Source organism: Patella vulgata, chromosome 5 (genome assembly GCF_932274485.2).
Source record: "Patella vulgata chromosome 5, xgPatVulg1.2, whole genome shotgun sequence".
NCBI classification, from domain to species: domain Eukaryota; kingdom Metazoa; phylum Mollusca; class Gastropoda; family Patellidae; genus Patella; species Patella vulgata.
Window position 1 is genome coordinate 78,988,123 of NC_065883.2, and position 14,333 is coordinate 79,002,455.

Genomic DNA, 14,333 nt, shown 5'->3' on the forward strand with positions numbered 1-14,333 from the left:
ATACAACATGGAAATTGAAAAAGACGATGGTAAAATCAATCCAATTGGTAATATAATTGAAATTTCCAAAGATTCTGAATTAAGGCATAAAGTCAAGCAGTAATATATATAAGCATGTATATAAATAGAATAGATCCAGTACAAATATGTCCATGTTTACGGTAGATAAATACATACAAAAATAAAAATACGTCAAGTTGGAAAAATCAACCACCCGAACGCCTTTATTCTGGTATACATCATATCCTACGAAGGCTTGTGCTCTCTTCCTTCTGGCAATGGTGCCGATTCTTGTTTTTAAGAAATGTACTCTACAAAACTGTCAACAAATTTTAGAAATCCGTAAAAAGTCACGTTTGAAGTATGCTGAAATTATGCCCCCCAAAGTTGTATATGAGTTAACAGGATTTCATATGGAATGATGTAGAAGATTTACGGAGCTACATGTATCTAAAATTTAAAAGAAACAGAATGATGAAGTACAAGAAAATGACAATCCAAATTCCAATCCAAAATTGATGAGATCATGTTTAACATTGACTTCTGCATCCAGTTCCGATTCGTTCGAGAAGGTCTGCCGGTTTTGCAGAAAATCAAACAGAAAACATCAAGGTCACAAACAGACAGTAATAACCTGTGTCACAAAGACAATCGAAAAAAATATTCAAAAATATGCAACAATTCTTCAGGATGAAAATATACTTAAGAACATCCAATATATAGATTTCATTGGCAAAGACATTCTATCATGCTGAAAAGATGCGAGAAGTAAGCGGGTCATATGATAAAAGTGAATGACATGATGCTAGGAATATACATACCACAGCATTTGATGATTTATGTAGTATTGTGACTGACATTATTTTGGAAAACAAGAGGTCTACCTGTTAAATAACTTACTGCAATACTATCAGTCATGTTTATTAGAATTTGGTGGCGGAAACTATACAGAGTTAGGTATTTTCACCAGTGATTTGCAGAACAAGCTGGTTAAATTCTTTGGTGAGAATATTTCAATTGACAGTGGGAATAAAAGATGTGGTAATACTGTCTTCAGTGAAGGTTTAAATGTTGATGACGCTGTTCGCAAGGCATCTGACAGCGCCAGAGAAACTGAACATACAGTTCAGAACTTCAGGGTGTCACTTTCTTACTCCGATGAGAAATATTCAGTACGAAGAAAATGAAACTGCCTGAAAATTTAACCATACAACATATCATAAATGGTGAAATAGCAGTACTAGACATGGTCTCCGCTTTCTTTACATATCTACTAGTTGGTCCATACTCTAATTATGGATAAAACAAAGTCAAGAGAATTAATTCCATTAGTCAGCATGTCATTTATTCTTTAACCAGGGGTAAGACGAAGCTATCAAAACACATACAACTGGGTCTTGCAATGAAAAGCCTTACAGGCAGTAAAAAGGTTATTAAGATTCTTAATCGTTTGGGACATACTTTAAATTACAATAGCATTGAGGAACTCGAAACAGAATTGGCATTTACATCCAGTAAGCGCAACCAAGAAACACCCATTGGCATGATGTTGTCACCAAACCTATCAACTGGGGTTGCTTTTAAAAACTACGATAGATTTGTTGAAATTCTTTCTGGTAAAGACACTCTTCATGATACAGTAGGAATTCGGGATTTTGTTGAGACTGACAACCAATCACCAATAATTGCCTTGTTTTCTCTCGGTAAAAGTGAATCCATTCCTTCTGGAGTAAATAGTTAATGAAGGATTTGTTTGTAGTATCTATGGGATGCCTAAAAATGGATGGCTTTCTGGTATTAAAGGCATAGAAGCAAGCCCTTTGCCGCCATGCTCACAGGTATTAACTTTGAAAATCAAGAGAGCGAATTATATTTGTAGTGTCTGGATAAATGCGTCAAAGAATAATCTCCCCAATTTCCATCCAATTATAATAATAGAGGGTGGGTTTGAAATGATGATGGGGTGTATGAATTAAAGTGGTTTGATGGTGATGTTGCTCCCGTGTCAGTTGAGATTATTTGCATAGATGAAGATAGTGACCAAGAAAGCAAGGACTCCGATGACGAATCAAAAAATTCTTGTGGTGACGATGAAAGTGTGACAGATTAACTATTGGCATCACCCAGCCACACTTAATCACTTATTTTAAATCATTAAAATGTTGTGCGGAACAAATATTTACCAATGAGGAGGAAGGTGACTAAAGTTATATGTATTAGAACTATAACTATTCAACAAAAGTAGGGGATATTTGATTTTTAAGTGTTATTAAAGTCACCTAATGAAACTGACGAAGAAACAAATGACAAAATGAAATGAAGTTCACATTCATCGATTTATTCCAAATGATCGTTAGACTAAGTAAGGCACAGACTGACCATTATAAGGGTAAAATGATACCCGGGGTCAAACAGCAAAGTTACCACAGCATCACAACCAAGTCAGTAACGGGTAAATCCTCCTCTGTTTGCCAAACAAGCATTGATCCGACGTGGCATACTCCTAATGAGACGTCTAAGGTCATTTTGGTCCAGATTGTCCCATTCCTGTTGCAACGCAGCAGCAAGTTATTGGACATTGGCAGGACGTTGTTGACGTTGACGTAACCTCTGTCCAAGCATGTCCCAGACATGCTCGATGGGGGAGAGGTCGGGACTCAGTGCTGGCCAAGGTAATGTGGTGATGTTCTGTTGTTGGAGGTAACCTGTAACGATCCTGGCCCTGTGACATCTTGCGTTGTCATCCTGGAAGATGAAACGGCGGCCATGACGTCGTGCGAACGGCACAACATGGACTGCCAAGGTGTTGTCCCGGTAGTACTGGCCTGTCACACGCCCTGCAACAACATGTAAAGCCGTTCTTCCAGCAACAGTGATGCCTCCCCACACCATAACAGAACCACCCCCAAATCGATCATGTCTGATGACGTTAACGTCTTGGAAGCGCTCGTTTCGACGACGCCACACCCTCCTACGTCTGTCCAAAAAATCAACAGTGAACCTTGACTCATCTGAAAACATCACATTGCTCCAGCGTCGATTATCCCAGTGTTGACGATCCCTACACCAACGACGTCTTGCCTGAATGTGATGATCTCTCAAACAAGGGATCACGCGAGGACGTCGGGCGCGAAGGTGACCCCTATGCAGTCGATTCCGAATCGTCTGGTCACTCACTCTCACACCAGTGTCTGTTTGAAGACGAGCGCTGATCTGATTTGCTGTGATGACACGATTTCTCAAGGCCAAGGTACGGATAAATCGATCCTGGGCTTGAGTTGTCGCCCTTGGTCGACCTGAGCGTGGTCTGTCCTGTACAGATTGTGTATCACGGTATCTGGACCATAGCCTGCTTATGACAGACTGAGAAACATTCATCGTCCGCGCCACAACCGCCTGTGTTGTGCCGATCTGTAGCATGCCAAGGGCACGTAACCTTTCATTTTGGGTAAGCCGACGCATATCAAAATTTGTTTTCTGGTCACTAAAACAATTAAACTGATGTTTCCACCCTGGAATTCAATGCCACAATGATTGTAACATTCAAAGTCAGAGTCGTGCAAATCTTGGGTTGGACCCCCATGATGATCCCAAGCATCACCTGCATTCCATGCGGTAGCTATTGGTGCGTTTGGGCGTCACATGTAACTGGAAATGTTTCTTCTGTTAGGTTCTATAGTGACTTTTTTCGTAGTCATTTGCATATTTAAGTATTATGCCCCCAAAATCAAATATCCCCTACTTTTTTTGAATAGTATATAAATAGATTTCATAATTCATCACTGACTAAAGTTTTTTTAAAATCCATTAGGTTGTTATTCATCATCGAAGATAGGGAAAAGCAAAAACTATCGAATTCAAGCCAAAGCAACTTATTAATCCAATAAATACTTTCGAAATATTTGTTTAAATTTTCCACTTTGTTATAAGATATTGAATAACATTCTGAATCATTGTTGACTGGGTTGTTGTGATGGAATACAGAACGTTTGAAGACATAAATTTAACATCCGTCCTAACTATCTATTCATAACAGGTGTCGTGAATGGGGTATGACATGCTTACTCTTCCTACAACACTTGATACCATTGCTCATTTTAGGATTTCACATAGCTAATAAATATTTGTTTTATTTTTGTACTATAATTTTGAATCTTGATGCGGTTCAACAATGTATTATTATTATTACATTATTATAAGCTTTATATAGAGAGGGTGGGTGGGGCTGCAATTTTAAGACCTGTCTGACTTGGGGAAAGCCCCCACATTTATGGTTAGATTTTCGAAAAATACATTTTTCATGCATGGAACAATATTTCTGGTAACTTGCAGCCATGTAACTGATGATCATATAAAAAGTCCCACTTTTTGGCAGTGGCCAGGTTGGCTTTAGGACGATCTGACTTGAGGAAAGCCCCAACATTTTTGGTTAGATTTTTGAAAAATATGTTTTCCAAGTATGGATCTTTGTTTCCAGTAAGTTTCAGCCATGTAACTTATGACCATATAAAAAGCCCCATTTTTAGGGTGATTTTTGAAAATTGTATTTACCAAGTATGGATCTTTGTTTCTGGTAAGTTTCAGACATGTAACTTATGACCATATAAAAAGCCCCATTTTTAGGGTGTGGTCCGCCATACTTTAGAGCGATCTGACTTGGGGAAAGCCCCCAAATTTTTGGTTAGATTTTTGAAAATTGTATTTACCAAGCGTGGATCTTCATTTCTGGTAAGTTTCAGCCATGTAACTGATGACCATATTATTAGCCCCGTGAGGCGATATTGGGCGTGGTCTGACTTGGGGAAAGCCCCGGAAATTTTGGTTAGATTTGTGAAATATTTACTCCGACTATGGATACCATTGTCCCTACAAAGTTTCAGCCATGTAACTTATGACCTAATTTTAGGCCCCCTGGGGGCTACTTTAAGGTGCTGCTGCGGCTATACGCCCCAGCAGTGCCCGATCTGACCAACTGATTTTTACTCCTACCGACACCTGCTACAAATTTGGGGGATCAAACCTTTTGTAACTGATGACCATATTATTTTGTCATTAGCTCCTGGACTATATGGGGTTGTCCCTTTAATTCTATATTCACTTTTATAATGGCATGATTGGACTTTAATTGATATTTATTGTATTAAGACAGATAAGAACAATATAATTAGTGTGCTATTTCTTTTTTAAACACGATCTATTCTATAAATATTTATAAAGTACAATATATAATTACGGGATTTGACAACAAGCCGGAGTTACTATCAATTCATCTCCTGTTAGAAATTATTTACAGAAAATATAAATACATTGTTTAAAATTATAATCTTATATACTGGTATAAAATTACTCACAATTAATTAATCAAAATATTATATTAGATAGAGTAAAACTGAGTTAATATCCTAATCAAAATATTATATTAGATACAGTAAAACTGAGTTAATATCCAGAACAGATTTAGTAGTCTAGATTGTTCTTCGTGGTCATTTACGTTTCTATAATAAATTATATTGTATTTTCCAAGAACATGTTTTTGCTATCAAAGCTTCGTAATATCTGTTTCTTAGAAGGAAATACAAGTTCCGCCATCAACCAGTATGGATATTAAATTAACCGTTCTCGTTGTCTTGTGCGTAGTAGGTATATAAGTTGGTATTTTAAATTTATCTAATTAACTTTAAATGGAATGGATTTGGATTTCTGTTCAATCAAAAAGATATTAAAGACACTATATAGCCTTTCGTTGATTTTCGGTGATGTAATAATAATTTTCGATTTTACTATGTTGTTAAACTCGGCGTGTACAAATCAGATGGTTTTGAGAGAAATCTGCCTATCCATAAAAATGAAATGAAATGTCATCGTGCTTTTCTGTACCAACGGGCTAATGGAGAAGGATACGTACGAAGTATTGTGTGGGGGTGGGGGTGCCCAGACAGCGATGCTACGGCCAAATCTTACGTCAAATTCCAACTGTCAAGGGATCTTTTACGTGCTCATAAACGAACCATTGGTAGGTGGAATATAGGTACAAACGCCGTAGTTAGGACATGACGTTAAACCAGTTCCTATTACTTGCAGTGATTTCATGGATTAACAAAACAAGAGATCAGATTGAAAGTGAAAGTTGTTATATATAATAGCGTAGGCCTATTGAAAATGTTCGCCAGGGCAGTAGAATTGTGTCTAGATGACTGAAATTAACTGGATGTTTCATAGTGTCTCGTCAACACATGAGTTTTGCCCATTTGGAGCCTTACAACCTATATTTTCATTAAAGATGAGCGGGGCCACAACAGATCGTTTTCCAACTACACCGTCTCTCACCAGTAATACAACTTTAATAAATTTGATTACCTTTTTATAAAAAAAATCGGTTCATTTCGCAAGGACGAATAAAATAAACCGGGGGAAACGCCAATATTATAAGTTGTAAATGTTCCAAAAAAAAAAGGACATTCCCGTAAATCATCCAAACATTAAAAGAAACTAAAAGCAGATTGGAGGAGGGGGGGGGGTAGGAATTAAACCGCCACTGCCCTGGTTAATCGACATCCCTATTTCGTCCAAATTCGGCATGAGGCATGTGAATTTTAACCTGCGATACCGTGCAACAGCTTCAAAAAACATATTTCCCGCGACAATTGCCTTATTATTAAATTTCTCGCCACTCCGGACCCACCATTGTAGTAGGTCACAATCATTATTCTTCTTATGAGGCCCCTTCTAATCCTCTACCCTCAAAATCAAAGTGTGTTTTAAACATAGTTGAACAAATCCGAGAATGATGAAAGATGGTTAAGACTGCGTGGCGTGTGAGAAAGGTTTGTGACAGTACCAAAACTATTATAAGCTTACCCTCTCCACTTTGAGGCCCCCGACGTCAGTCTGCCAAGCATATAACAGGAAAATCCGGCACTGGACATTATAATTATTCAACATATCTGAGCAGAGCTTATAATAATACATAAATATATAAATAAATAAGATACACAACAGCAGATATGTTAGATATAATAATAAACAATTCGGTGCTAAAAGTTCCTCGTAGCGTGTTTCATAATGTCAATCACAAAGAATAAAGCAATGAGAGAGAGAGAGAGAGAGTGAGAGAGAGAGAGAGAGGTAACGTCCACTCGACAGACACAAACTAGCCCATTTCGGGACCCTACATATTCAATTTAATTTCAATAATTGGCGGGGAATCGAAATCAGACCATAATTGTTTGAATTTAATTGTTTAAATCGTGTACAAAGGATGCCAGTCGTTCCTAAATTTGCAATTCTTTATATACTGTTACTTCCACATAGCTGTGTTTATATTTAGAACAGTGAGTTTATAGCCACAGTGGTGAGTTACGTGATATATAACACACTGTTCATTAATTATTAAGTAACACTATAGGCCTAGACGTATATAGTCATACACTTCAATAAGTTTAATAGGATTATTTTTAGTTTATCCCTCACTGATTTCTTTGTGATTTGGTTTAAAAATACAGGGCGTATGGATATGCAACTGGTTATTCCAAATTTAAAGCACCAGTGTCAAAATAAAAGTAATACTTTGAGCAATCATTAAGAACTTTTATTTTTAAAATTCTGAAACAATATTATTCGAAAGGGTCAGTTCATTCAAACTTAATTTATGGACAATATAGTAATAATGAGTCATTATAATATTTATTACAAGCTTTTAATTCGGATGACTTAATGACATTAAAATAGTGGGGGTTTTTTGTTTTGGGACTTTTTTTGGGGGGGGGGGGGCGCGGTCTGGTTTGGTGTGACGTTAAATTATATTTTTAAAAGTGGAAGTAAGTCTAGGTTATCAAGCCCGACAGCCTTTTATAATACAAACCGTTAAATATACATATTTAATTTTTAAAATTCTAACAGTTTGGTTTAAGGTGTCGGCATGTTTGTCGAGCTACTCTGTGCGTAATGAGTCATTATAATTAGGCTATCAAGCCCGACAGCCTTTTATAATACAAACCGTTAAATATATATATTTAATTTTAAAAATTCTAACAGTTTGGTCGAGCTACTCTGTACGTATGTCATTTTTTTTTTAATTTTAATACCACTTTTAATCCAAACAATTTCATTTATTTAACGCACATTAGAGAATATTCTGTCACAATAGTAGTTTCGTTAGAGTATTTTGTTTATATCGACTAATAAAAGGGGAATTGAAACGATTAAACATACATTATGCAAGCACAAAATCTGCTTATTGCAGGTCTTTCTGTACTAGATTATGATCCGATTTGTTGCTCAACATTCATTCATGATTAAATCATGAAATGGATAATCGAGACTATATTTTTTTATCGTGCCGACTTTATTAATGATGATCGAGGCTAGGTCGAAACTTAAGTCGCTAAATTCTCGGTTCAGAATGGATCAATTTGACTGAAACTTTCAGCAAATGGCCTTTACATTATCTAGTTTTTAACTATTATAGTGAGAAGTGTCAGCTCTTTATCTAATCTCCCATAAATTATTTTCAAGAAAATGAATGTATTGTATTCAAATAATGTACTTAATTATGTAATAATAACATTGTTTTCTTTTTGAAATATGTAAATGATCTGGATTGTTGTGTCTTAAAGTAAAATGATCCAAACCTATTCCATTCATTTATTTTCATAGTGAGGTTCAATTTGTTTGCATTTATTTGGTTTTTCTATCGGAAAAACTTTGAAATAACACATAATGTTAATCTTGGCCTCGATGTTCGTGGATAGACACGAATTGTTCTTTAATTCACTGGCGTTCAATGACAAAATCGATGACGTCATGAAATCAATAGAAAATAATGAAAACTTTAGATGGTCAAAACTCTCATTTTGATATATCGATTTAACTAATTTTAGACGAATATCCTCTTTGATAAAACTATTTAGTTTTCTCTTGTGTATTGTATGAAAGTCTGTATCATTGGCTCAACGCACGTGCATTATTTAAATAAGACGTAACTGGTTGGGGCAGAATGGTGCCTTTTACTCATTTTAATACCCATTTACACTAAATAGGAAATATATTTTACCTACAAATACTTCAAACGTCTTTATTCATTTTTCTAATACATAAAAAAAAAATGTTTTAGAATTTAATTTGTCGGAGGAAAAAAGTTAATATTGGGGACTCATTAAGTCGCATCGATGTCATCCTTATCAGTGACTGTAGAGGCCTAGCGAAACTTCACTTCTGATCAGTGTGCTTTCGTTGCCGTAAGCACTGACAAGATTATTAAATTGTCCCTATAAATAATTCAAAATTAAAACGGTACTGTACAGTTTTATCGTTCGTATGAAGCAAAACTTAAATGTATACCGGAATTAAAATAACCTTGACCTAGATTTTCTGATTGGAAAGTTCTGCAGATTAAAATGAAATTAAATGGGGTTTGAGGTCCGACTGTTCTGCTCTGACTAGGCTAATGAAGACTAGGTCAATCAAGATGGGCATGCACCATACAGTGTGCTATGAGGAAAATTTTTCCTGGACAGTGTCACTATGGTCTACACTTATATTGAATTACAACTGCCAAGGGATCTTTTACTTGCACACCAATGTGTATGTGGGACCTGTGTTTGTCCCATCTGAACGACTAGACAGGAGGAAATCAGGACGGCAAATCCCAATGAACTTTCTCAGGCAATTCCGATGGCCCAACCCGCAACCTCCAGACTAACGGGCTGGATTCTTACTCACTTAGCCACCGTGGCTCCCTCATCAATGCGTTACTAAATGAAGATGAACATATGGCACATTCAGTGTACTGGGCAGAAATTTGACCAGACAGCTGCACCTACTCTTCGTCAAATTCTGTCAGGAGCACACTGGTGGACCTTGTTTTTGTCCTTATCCTAACTAGGAACACTTTTACCTTCCCCTAACCCTTGCCTCATTCTGCACCAATGACATGAGAAAACCACTGAAAACAGGACTTCCTGGTTGTTAAGCCAGCGGCGTACTCACTGAACCCCTGTGATTCTTAGAAAGTGGGTCATTTCGGGACTAAGAAAAGTTTAATCTTGAAGTTAGGTAACCAACCCACTATTTGACTTGCACAAGCGTTGGATTGAAACCACAACTTGAATCAATGACAGATCTAATGTTCTAAACATAGACAAGTTAGTCCTTCAGAGATAAAAATAATTCTTTAATTGTAAATTATCTACTAAACACAAGATACAGCTAAGAATGTTTCATCTTTTTAATTTTCATCTTTGATTTTGTGTGTGATATAGAAATGTTTGACATATATGTACAATGATTTTATAAAACAACAATTATTATATATAATATACAATTAAAATATAAATAATATTTTGTAGATTTATAAAATATATGTAGATAACACAGCAGTGTCGTGGATGGAATATGTAATCAAATAATTAACTGTATGCCAATAATAACACATCTATCAACTGTTTGTCTAAATCTGTTTTTATACGCCCACATCGAAATGTGGTCGTATATTGTCGTCGCCCCCTTCCGTCCGTCGGTCCGTCGTTCACAATTTCTTGTGAACGCTCTATAGGCTAAAGTGAATATCCGGTTGACTTTAAATTTACACACAGTGTTTAAGGTCCCGAGACGAAGGACCCTATTGATTTTCAGCGATATTCGATAATTACAGCCAGAGTTATGGCCCTTGATCACTTTGAAATATCTTGTCGACAAAGTATGTGACAACCCTTGTTGACTGCCCGGAAGACGTAGCTGTTGTGGGCGTATGTTTCGTCGGCTGGCAATCTATCTTCTCTGTTGAGAACATACACAGTTGTTCTTATCTATGTGTATTATCTTTAATTAATTCTGTTATACGAGTCTTCTTCTCACTAACGATTAGCTGAAAATAGACTGACTATAAATAGATTCAATTACATTATGCTAAAAACATATGTTACAAGATATTTATGCAAGTAACCTAGCTCTGAGCATGGTTACTAAGCAACGTGTAATATGAGTACATGTCCATAAACAGAGAGAGAGAGAGAAATGGGGTATAACGTTCACTCAACACAAACAAGGTCCTTTCGGGAATATCGCCTGGTTCAATTTTATTTCAATAATTCGCTTGGCGCGTAGGGGTGTTTAGCAGCAGGAGCTAGGAAACCGGAGGACCCAGAGAAAACCCACGTAAAACCGGGGAATCGAAACCACACCAGTTGAATCTATGACAGACCTTATGATACAGTTTGCACATGTTAACCATTCGGCCATCCCCCCTCCCCCCTCCCCCCTCTTTATAAACAGATTACCAAGTAGTGGCTGGCGGTTTTCAACAATGGACTTACTTAATTTGATGGATGGAGGGTGGGGGATGTGTGTGTATTATTTTAATTTATTCAAAACACTTACAGATAATTCATTGACTTCCTCCGAACATTGGATTTCTGCCTCTCGTAATTTTTCCTTCATTTCTTCGATACCACGATTAACAACAACAGTTTCTAGTTTTTCTAAATCAACAATACAACCAAACTTCGCTATCATCATTTCATTCATTTCACTAATTTTCTTCTCAATTTCTTTTCTGTATATTTTCAACTGGGAATGCGTCCTTTGTGCTTCTCTGTAAAATAATTTAATAAAACCAATTCAAAATAAATGAAAGCGAGACTCATGAATTTATGTTGCTTAGAGATGTCCTTAATCCCTTTTAAGGGGAAATAATTATTGCCGAATTAACCCTGAACTGAGCACTGTGACAGGCTTAAAGGTAAGCAAAAGTCTACATAATGACTGCCTAGCCATTGTGGCATCTGTTGACAATAGTCACTACTAAATGGATATGCCTTAATTTGTGATCTTTTAGTAGAGCACAAGAATTATAGAATGGTATAAACTAATTTCTTCTCGCAATATCATTGGGTATGTGGAACCACAGCGCCAAGTGGGTAAGAAGCTGACTCACTAGCCTGGAGGTCGGGTGTTCGATCCCTGCATTGACCGAGAAATTTCATTGGGATTTCCCGGCGTGGTTTTCCCTTGTCAGTGTGTACACAGGTTCTCGGTTTTTTGTTTCATCCAAATAACTAGACTGCCAAGGGGAAACAACACCGGAACAGAGAGAGATGGATTTAACGTCCACTCAACACAAACTAGGTTATTTCGGGGCTAACACATGGTTCAATTTAATTTCAATAATTCGCTTGTGCGTAGCTGTCTTTAGCAGTGGGAGGAAACCGGAGGACCCTGAGAAAACCCACGAGGTTGGATAGTATTTGGTCAAAGGATCACTATTGGGCTAAATGACTTCTCATAAACATCATGTTTCAAGGCACTAGATTTATTCATCATGTGTTCGAATGTATGATTATCCAGAATCATTAATGATTGTCAAGGATGTATATTTGATAATTGAGCCTACGGTACATTTCGGACTCATTCAAATATATTTTATACGCCGCCGATAGTTACATACAAATTTGTTATTACAGTTCTTTGAGGTAGTACATTAATCTGGAAACCCATGTGATAGTGATATTGTAGTATGTTAGCTATTTTGTTTATCTATATGGTAGCATGTTAATGTTAGCTATTTAGCTATTTTGTTATCATGTAAAATGCTCAATCATTTTCATACAATATGCTTCAATTTGTCAATAATGGAAAACCTCACCTGAATAAAAATAGGCGGATTTGAAAACATTTTGCATGGAGTTAATCTACATGAAGTCACAGAATTATTCGGTCGTTATTTCAAATTCTTACTAATTGTTTATTTTTCTTACTACGAGTTCAATAAATATTAAATTTATAATAATTTGGTGTATTTCTTAAAATGAAAAACCAACTAGATTTTGACAAAACAAAAAAACAAAAAAACTCCTTCCCGCGTCATTTTTTTAAAAAAAAGGACTGTCTGAAAACCACAACATTTTATTTGTGTAGCCTTAATGTATTTATTAGCAGAATAAGATTTACAAAGAGTTCTCTTAAAAGAACAAACAAATATTACGACCATCTTGATATTCACTATGAGTGGATGTATGACATATGAGTCATCATTCTGGAATGTACTAACATTATGGAATGAATGATTGAAAGCGTGACATGTGAGTCATCATTCTGGAATATATTAACATTATGGAATAACACATGGATCATAATTATGATTGAAAGTGTGACATGTGAGTCATCATTCTGGAATGTACTAACATTATGGATTGACACATGGATCATAATTATCTTACCACATAATCGTATAGAATTACAATGGACATGTCTGTACAGACATCACATGTGATGAATACTATCTTCTATACATAGCATGTACAGAATTTACATAATTCGTATAATTCTGATTAAAATAGGACCATTGGGGGCTCTGGAGCCGCAAGGGAACGAGGTTGGGGGCTTTGAACTATACGGCTCAGTTTGTAGGACCGTTCTGGGCCACGTCCTCCAGTTTCAGACCTATCGCACTTCTGGTTCCGGAATTTGACCCAAAAAGACAGCAAACAAGGACCCTGTAGCTGCTTTTTCCAAGTCAAAGTTCAGGATTAGGGCAACGCGTACCACGTTTGTTTATAATAGACGCAGCAAGGACGAGCGTGATATTGCCAACCATTGCCGACATTGCTATATATATATTATTCACCAATAGTAATCTGGGTTAATGGGGATCACGTATCTAAGTGGGTAAGGCGCTGGCTCGCTAGCCTGGAGGTCGGGTGTTCGATCCCTGCATTGGCCGAGAAAGTTCATCCAGATTTTCCGGCGCGGTTCCCCCTTGTCAGTGATGCAGGGCGGAGGGCCTGACATGGACGGCTGTCTAGTCGTTCGGATGGGACGAAAAACCGAGGTCCCGTGTACACATTGGCGTTGACGTAAAAGATCCCTTGACAGTTGGAATTCGATATAAGAGTAGGCCGTAGTGCTGCTGTCCGGGCAAAATTTCCCTCATAGCACACTGTATGGCGTATACCCGTCTTCATTAGCCCAGTTCGGAGCAGAACAGTAGGACGTTAAACCCCATTTCATTTCATTTCAATCTAGGTTAATATTTATTGTAATTATATCATATACCAAAACACCATTACATTATATATTATACACCAATAGTAATCTAGGTTAATATTTATTAAAGAATATTCAGTAAGAACGTACTCGTTAACGTCTCGTTCATCTATATGTTAAACAAAAAGTAGTTGTTCATGTTGCTGTAATCTGATATTTCGGCTTGAAAACTAAAAACACCGTGTAGTACATATAACTTGACAAGATGTTGGTTGTTAAGGCCTATGTACACGACAAAATGGTTGTTTGGTTGGCTTTGTGTTCGCTACCAACCACAAGATTTCTTCTTCCTT

At 36.8% G+C, this 14,333-nt stretch overlaps 1 protein-coding gene across 2 annotated transcripts in view; it reads left to right on the top strand.

Moving 5' to 3' along the window:
* The window catches only part of LOC130012931 (uncharacterized), a 99,665-nt gene that overhangs the window by 14,417 nt on the left and 70,915 nt on the right, over positions 1–14,333 (top strand). The window lies entirely within an intron of this gene.